Source organism: Podarcis vaucheri (genome assembly GCF_965113315.1).
Source record: "Podarcis vaucheri genome assembly, chromosome: 9".
NCBI lineage: Eukaryota > Metazoa > Chordata > Lepidosauria > Squamata > Lacertidae > Podarcis > Podarcis vaucheri.
This window is the reverse complement of record NC_138767.1, coordinates 62,436,149-62,445,374: the sequence shown is the minus strand read 5'-3', so window position 1 is coordinate 62,445,374 and position 9,226 is coordinate 62,436,149.

The window sequence follows — 9,226 nt, the reverse complement described above, 5'->3', positions numbered from 1 at the left end:
TGCTTGATAAGAGTCAGACCAGAAGTGCCTGTGGTCCAGCATCCTGTTTCAAACAATGGACAACCAGATGCCCCCAAAAAGCATACAAAGAGAGGGCATGAAGCCAAATATTTGGTATTCAGGGGTATGAGTGGACCTGACGACAAAAGGTCACAATGTGAAGCACACTCTCTTCAGGTACAACCACTCCATTTTTCATTCCACCTGGCACCAGGCAGTCAAAATCTCATGGCTGCTGAATATGACGTCTCCTTTCCCCAAAACTAGACTTCCCACCCTAAAGACTTTTTTTTGTAGTTGTCCAAACCGGGGTTTCCCCCTAAGTCTGCGAATACTCTTGTGTGTCAATGGTGCTGTTTTGGTTGCATAGGGACCAGCTTAATAGGCTCACCTCCTTCCCCAATAATTTATAGTACAGTGGTACCTCGGGTTGGGTGGCGCTGTGGGTTAAACCACAGAGCCTAGGACTTGCCAATCAGAAGGTCGGCGGTTCAAATCCCCGCAATGGGGTGAGCTCCCGTTGCTCGGTCCCTGCTCCTGCCAACCTAGCAGTTCGAAAGCACGTCAAAGTGCAAGTAGATAAATAGGGACCGCTCCGGCGGGAAGGTAAACGACGTTTCCGTGCGCTGCTCTGGTTCGCCAGAAGCGGCTTAGTCATGCTGGCCACACGACCCGGAAGCTGTATGCTGGCTCCCTCGGCCAGTAAAGCAAGATGAGCGCCTCAACCCCAGAATCAGTCACGACTGGACCTAATGGTCAGGGGTCCCTTTACCTTTACCTTGGGTTACATACGCTTCAGGTTACAGACTCCGCTAACCCAGAAATATTACCTCAGGTTAAGAACTTTGCTTCCGGATGAGAACAGAAATTGTGCTCCGGCGGCGCGGCAGCAGCAGAAGGCCCCATTAGCTAAAGTGGTGCTTCAGGTTAAGAACAGTTTCAGGTTAAGATCAGACCTCCAGAACGAATTAAGTTCTTAACCTGAGGTACCACTGTACTTCCCAAGGAGGGAATATACCAGGAAGATCCCGGCCTGGCTCATCCTCAGCAGTTAATGATAAATAGCAATCAAAACTGGTCCAGGAATGCTCTCTTCTGATCCTCAGAGAACATCTTCCAACCAACATAAAACCAAGTGTATCGTAAGTTTTTATCTATAAATACAACCTTTAGTTATGAAGTGCCTGTTTTCAGAAAGGCAATGCACAAATGATCACACACACAAACACACAGAGGGAGAAACATCCAAACCTTTCTTCTCTGTGCTCTAAGGCAGTAAAACGCTCATGTCTGAGCTAGCTGCCAGCTTTAGGTCTGAGCTGTTTATTGCTGCTGCAGCAGATGATGGAATTCCTTAGTCTGTTTTTCTCTGATGCCTTCAGTGCTTACTTTTATTTCCCCACCAATCTGTTAAGGGAGGTTTCTTTTATTGGCAGGCAATCCTATGTTCAATCCATACTAGCATGTTTTGAAAAGACAGTGAGATGTGGATGTCTTCTTGATTTTCGTATGTATGTATGCATGTATTGAACGTTATTAATTCTGCCCTTCCTCCCAAAGGAGCCCAGGGTGGCAATTTCTCCAGAAACATATTTCTGTTCCTTGTTCATTGTTTGTCTGTGTGCCATATTCTGACAAAGGTGGGCTATGCGCTTGCAATTGTTCCATCATCTCGATATGTGTTGTCATTCCCATCCGTTGACATGGAACAACTTTAAGTGCATGCTTATCAGAATTGCTCAGCCTCGCAGGAATAAGGCCGTGTTCTGCTTCCACCAAATTCCTTCTTATTGTCCAAACGTGATCCCATGGAATCCTCTAATAACAAGAACACGTTTTTGGGCCCCTTGGGGACTCTCTACTCTTCCCATCACAAACTTTTGTTGAGCTCTCTATCACTATATTAGCAACATTAGTGACTACCCTGATTGGCCCATATGTTTGCATGGCTCAAATAATCATGAACCCCTTGCCACACATTTCCAGGCTATCTGATTTGGTTCTCCTACAGTCTCCCTCTGTTTTCCTCCAAGATACAGGGGCAACCAGATAGGCTGAAGTGCTGAAGAAGTGTTTACTGGAAAGTAAAATGAATTCACCACTCCTGGCTACTTCACAATGGTAAGGTAAGCTCAAAACCCTCATTTAGAATTTTCTAAAGAAATTCTCATTTGTCCTTGGAACGAGGTATAAAAATGGAAGCATAAAAATGGAAGCCTCTGTCTCAGAGGAAGACAAATTTTGATAAACTGCAGACAGATTTTGGCCCAGCGCTAGTTGAAGGAATGGTCATAAGGGAAACATAGTAAATTCAAATCTCTATAGGTACAAAGATATTCCCTAATCACTGACTCGTTGAAACAAAACTGCTTTTCTCCTCGGGGTTGGGGTGAGCATAGAACCATTCGTTCACTACGAATATAGTGTGGCTTATAGAATTCCCCTTCACATCTCACATTTTTATTGATTGGACAATAAATAAATCACTTCTTACTACATTGTGTAATTCCTATCTGGACACATAAAGAAGATTATTCCCTTTAGGTTTCAAAACTCTGCATTGGCTCCAGCATTCAGTCAATGTGACATTTTGGAGAACAGCTGCTACCAAATATAAACCTGTCTCCGGTAATAATGCCGCTATAAAATGAAAAATTATATATAATCTGAACTCTTTCCACACTGCGGTAACTTTTATATGTTCCAAGACACATAAATATTATCCACCAAGTTTTACATTCCCTTTCCCACAGCTTCAGCTTCCTGGAACTGCCTCAAAGCCTCCCCCCTCCCCCATTTGCTTACACTTCCTGGCATTGGCCTAGTACAACTGAGGGCCAGACTAAATGTAACACAGGAGATCCGTGATTAGGATATCCTAAACAGCCTTGGGTCCTGTATACCTGAAGGAGCGTCTCCACCCCCATCATTCTGCCTGGACACTGAGGTCCAGCGCCAAGGGCCTTCTGGCAGTTCCCTCATTGCGAGAAGTGAGGCTGCAGGGAACCAGACAGAGGGCCTTCCCGGTAGTGGCGCCCGCCCTGTGGAACGCCCTCCCTTCAGGTTTTTATTCCAGCCAGGTTAACAGCTTGGTTTTTGCTTTTTGCACACATACACCCAAATGTCTGCAGTGTTTTTATTACATCCGAGTTGACAGAGTACCAAAAGACTTTCAGGGAATCCCAAGCTTCACTTGGGGGCCTTGGAGCCGACTCCTAGGAACCAAGGGCCCCAATAAAATATTGAGGGGGTGGGCCCCTGCAACGTCGATGGGCATTGCCATTCAAATGGAGGGGGTGCCATGTCATGTGATTATGTGGGGCAGGGCTTACTTGCCCCCCCCCCATTTTATTCAAGTTGGCACCCGTTTGGATGGTCTTGTAGAAATTCCAGCTCAGCATGGACAGGGTCCAAAATGAGATACCCCAAATCTGGTTCATAAGCCACTTCATACTCCTAGCAGATACACACTTTCTAATGCAAAAGGCAAAAGACCTTTACTCTAAAAATGAAATGTTCATTTTATCTGATTCTGTGCAGCTGCTCATCTTCATTTCCAGCAGACTACTGCCAGCTCCATAAATAGAAAAATATGCATGCAGCTCCCATTAGCACCAATGGGACGTATATGGTTATAAATCCTCATTTTAAAAAAAGGAAATATATCCCTTAACAACTCTACCACTCCAACTTGCATCCTTACAGTTGCAATATGCCATCTGTGCTGGCATCCAGGAATCAGTCATATAGGAGAAAGTTATTTTTCCCCACTCGCACTTTCCCCCGTGATAGCAGTAAGTTAAAAAATAATTGATATCCCATAAAACGCAGCAAATGAAGAGAGCATTGCAACCATAAATGCACCAAAGAGATAAATTCATTCTGATCATTAATAATCTGAGAACATTAAAAGAAAAACAAAATGTAAACGCAAAAGAAAAGTCAGTCTCTCATTGCATTATTACACTTTCCCCAAAACCACGAGCACTCAGACAATCTAGGGGCACACAGCACTTTGGTTTTCTTTGGACTGAGAGATCACTTAAGGTGCTTTCAGCTTACTTACAAATATTCAGGTTGAACAGAAGTGGAGGTGGACACCGTCAACATCCCAAGAGCTGAAATACTGTGCTCTACTTCAGATCTTCCTGTACTCGGAACGGGGAGGATGGGTGGGCATTAGTCTGATTCTTGCTGTGATAGGAATTTTGAGGTCTTAGATACAGTGGTACCTCAGGTTACATACGCTTCAGGTTACAGGCACCGCTAACCCAGAAATATTACCTCGGGTTAAGAACTTTGCTTCAGGATGAGAACAGAAATCGTGCAGTGGTGGCGCAGCGACAACAGGAGGCCCCATTAGCTAAAGCTGTGCTTCAGGTTAAGAACAGTTTCAGATTAAGAACAGACCTCCAGAACTAATTAAGTTCTTAACCCGAGGTACCACTGTATATGGTAATGTCCATAAGTGTACCAACCAAGCACATACATAGATCACAGGAAGACCAACCTGAAACCATTTTGATTCCCAAACTGACCAAATGTTTTCCCTGCACTGGGGGGGGGGCAGGGAGCCTTCTCATTGTCTGAGGAATTGAGTAATCAGTATTTTAATGGGTAACAGACTATCAGGAAAGACAATCAGATAATCATAGAATCATAGAGTTGGAAGAGACCACAAGGGCCATCGAGTCCAACCCCCTGCCAAGCAGGAAACACCATCAGAGCACTCCTGACATATGGTTGTCAAGCCTCTGCTTAAAGACCTCCAAAAGAGGAGACTCCACCACACTCCTTGGCAGCAAATTCCACTGTCGAACAGCTCTTACTGTCAGGAAGTTCTTCCTAATGTTTAGGTGGAATCTTCTTTCTTGTAGTTTAGATCCATTGCTCCGTGTCCGCTTCTCTGGAGCAGCAGAAAACAACCTTTCTCCCTCCTCTATGTGACATCCTTTTATATATTTGAATATGGCTATCATATCACCCCTTAACCTCCTCTTCTCCAGGCTAAACATGCCCAGCTCCCTTAGCCGTTCCTCATAAGGCATCGTTTCCAGGCCTTTGACCATTTTGGTTGCCCTCCTCTGGACACGTTTCAGTTTGTCAGTGTCCTTCTTGAATTGTGGTGCCCAGAACTGGACACAGTACTCCAGGTGAGGTCTGACCAGAGCAGAATACAGTGGCACTATTACTTCCCTTGATAATGGGTGACAGACTATCAGGAAAGACAATCAGGAAAGACAATCAGATAACCTGGCAAACAGAAAAACAACATTCAAATTTCTGTTTTAGACCGCCTTTTCTGTGATGTAGGTATGATGTATCTGGGGGGTGGTCTTAGGTTACACCCCTTCTGTGATGTAGGTATGATGTATGGAGGGGTGGTCTTGAGCTCCAGGGCAGGGAATTAAGGCCTTGCGCGCCATTGTCCTCCTCCCTCCTTCGTGTGATGAGTGAGGACCCTGTTGCAATAGATCAATAAAGATCAGGCTTACTAGCTGCTTTGCTTCTGAATATTCCCTGGTTGGCCTCTGTTATTTTCTCCTACCAGTAGGGAACCTATATAAGGACTCTATATGGGCTCTTGGATACCCCATAAGGGAAAAGGGCAGATTTTGTTTACAACATTGCTATGATATAGGATCCTCATATATAGGCTGAATCACTGTTCTAAGATTGATTCCAGGTGGGACTTTATATTAAGAATGCATTGTCCATATCTTGTTTTTCAGTGTGTGTGATTGGCATCTTAGGTTCCACACATTTCATTCTTTCAGACTTGGATATTCATTGCTATGCAGTCATTTGCCATCCACAACAGTTTGGAGCTTGGCGGAATAAATCTGGACTGTGTTTTTTGTCCCTCTCCTCACTCACTCTTGCTTCATTACTCTTTTCTGGACAAGTGGTATTTCTTTACACATGTGTGTGGACAGATTTCCACCTGAAGTGCACAAGCAAATGTTACCGGCCCTTAGTTATGCTGTTTTTCCATGGACAAAATGGAGAATTGTGCATTTCAAGCAGAATAGGAACAATATATATTTTAATTTAATTTTGTTTTGTTTTGTTTTTTCAAATACTATACTGAGGTCTTGCGCAAGAATGTTATTTGGCTGTACTGATCTGCTATTTGATCTGTTGGACCAGGGTAAGTGGCAATGATCCAGAAAACTAGGAATACCACATAGACCCTCATAACTGTTAATGGAACAACCATGTATTCTACCCTCTCCAAAACCTTCAGCAGCAACAAAACACCAAAATTATGTTAAGTCTTGTGAAAGACCTCTGTATTATTATTATTTTAATTCTGGTGTATGGACTGTGGTTACAGTCTCTGAGGTAATCTCCCACATTTACCATGTTGAAATCCTGAGATACAGGCATGGCCAAACTTGGCCCTCCAGCTGTTTTGGGACTACAGCTCCCATCATCCCTAGCTAACAGGACCAGTGGTCAGGGATGATGGGAATTGTAGTCCCAAAACAGCTGGAGGGCCAAATTTGGCCATAGCTTCTCTGAACCAGGTTGTTCAGGTGCCCCTTCAGCATGCAGCAATCCGTGAAAATAGGCATTTCATTTGGCTTTGTGGGCTGCCAGAAACAAAACAGGTTGTGCTCAGAGAAGGAAGAAACAGAAGTAGGTTGTGGCAGATAATATCACCAAAACCTCATCACACATGTGAGAAAGCACTCACCATACACACACACACACACACACACACACACACGCACAGACACAGTGGTATCTCGGGTTATATACGCTTCAGGTTACAGACTCCGCTAACCCAGAAATAGTACAGTGGTGCCTCGCAAGACGAAATTAATCCGTTCTGCGAGTCTCTTCGTCTTGCGGTTTTTTCGTCTTGCGAAGCACGGCTATTAGCAGCTTAGCGGCTATTAGCGGCTTAGCGGCTATTAACGGCTTAGCGGCTTAGCAGCTATTAACGGCTTAGCGGCTTTAAGAAAAAGGAAACAAACTCACAAGAACTCGCAAGACGTTTCGTCTTGCAAAGCAAGCCCATAGGGAAATTCGTCTTGCGGAACGACTCAAAAACCGGAAAACTTTTTCGTCTTGCGCGTTTTTCGTCTTGCGAGGCATTCGTCTTGCGAGGTACAACTGTACCTCAGGATAAGAACTTTGTTTCAGGATGAGAACAGAAATTGTGCTCTGGCGGCGTGGCAGCACTGGAAGGCCGCATTAGCTAAAGTGGTACCTCAAGTTAAGAATGGTTTCAAGTTAAGAACGGATTTCCAGAACAAATTAAGATCTTAACCCAAGGTACCAGTGTGTGTGTGTGTGTGTGTGTGTGTGTGTATAATATATATATATATATATATATATATATATATATATATATATATATATATATAAAATCTACGAAAGCATATATATATATATATATATATATATATATATGCTTTCGTAGATTTTCACGGGTACAGGAATGCAGGTTTTGGTGTCTTCGGGTGTCTTCCCGTGTAAGAGTCGGGGTGTCTGTGCGACGTTTCGACGAGGTCTCACTCGTCATCTTCAGGCTGGTGCTTTCGGCTTCTTGTTACTGGAACCCAGTAACAGGAAGCCAGTAACAGTAACAACCCAGTAACAGTAACAACCCAGTAACAAGAACAACCCAGTAACAGTAACAACCCAGTAACAAGAAGCCGAAAGCACCAGCCTGAAGATGACGAGTGAGACCTCGTCGAAACGTCGCACAGACACCCCGACTCTTACACGGGAAGACACCCGAAGACACCAAAACCTGCATTCCTGTACCCGTGAAAATCTACGAAAGCAAATATATATATATATATATATATATATATATATATATATATATATATATATATATATATATAAAATGAGCATCCACATCAGTGGTGACTGCAGAGGTATAATGGGCTACTTTTACTTGCTGGATTTTCCACGGTAAGAAAAAAATTATATTTAAGCGGGGGGAGGAAAGTACAGGCTGGCATTTTTATGGTCATGATGTTGCATAGACACTCCAAAAATAAACCGCCATTTGGAAGCACCCCAATCCCACAGATTCAAAGCCTTGTGTCAGCTCAAATAACTTTAATTGTTAGTTATTGTACATTCAACTTCTTTAAAAGCATCTTACATTGTCTTGATAATAGACGTGTGTTTTCATTTACTGAGCTGCAGATGATTTTAAAAAGGTAAACATTTGCCCATTATGGTATATGACAGCTCCATTAAAAGCCATGTAGCAATGCTCAAACATATAACTGGGACTGAAAAATATCCTAGAAATAGTCTACAGTGACAAGGATTTAGATAAATGTATTCAAATATTGTATTCAGAATTAAATTAGTACAAAAATAAAACCCAGAGAGGTTTAAAATGGGCTTTGAAAAAATGCTTTCATTGCCAGTTACTATGTTTAAATATTTGTACAATGTAATATATATTCAGTGTAGCACATTTATTCTCTGTATGCAGGCAGATTGCTATGAGCCATCATAACCAAAGGCAACAACCCAGAAATAGATGCTTGCAAAGAAAAATATAATAAAAAACACACAAAATCACATTTCATAGCTTACATAATGTACGTCAACCAAGAACCTACAAGAATAACCACTGCTGCATCAATCAACAATATCGCAACATGAAACTACTTTGAGATTATTCTAAATCAAATTTCTACCTAGCCTGGAAAGTCACATATCCTTAAAACCCAGCAGTTTCTAATATGACGAGCCATTTTCAAATCCACCTACAAATCCATCAAATGAATAAATACATATTGTACTTTAAGTAAAGTGCTAAGAATCCGTCATACATCATCTCAGTTATTTCCAGACTGGTAGCCAAGGTGTGTGTTGCAGCAAAAAGAACAAAGTGTTGTTGTCTTGTGGCTCCTTTAAGAAATTTATTATGGGGAAAGCGTTGGTGGACTTCCTCATCTGGCAAAGTGGACTCTATAGTCAACAAAAGTTCATGCCAGAAGACAGGAAGAGTAAGGCTCTTTGTTCTCTCGGTAACATTTACATAAAAAAGCTATGACTGCAGGCAGAGTTGTCTCTACACTTATCACACACATCATTTAATGGCAGCCTATGGCACTGATCGAAAAGCAGTTGTTACATGTTGCCCATATTGATACACATACAGAGAGTTGACCTTGTAGTACAAAGAAAGGTCGTCTTAGATGTCTTATGTCTGAATGTATGTCAGTATTTGATCGGTACATAT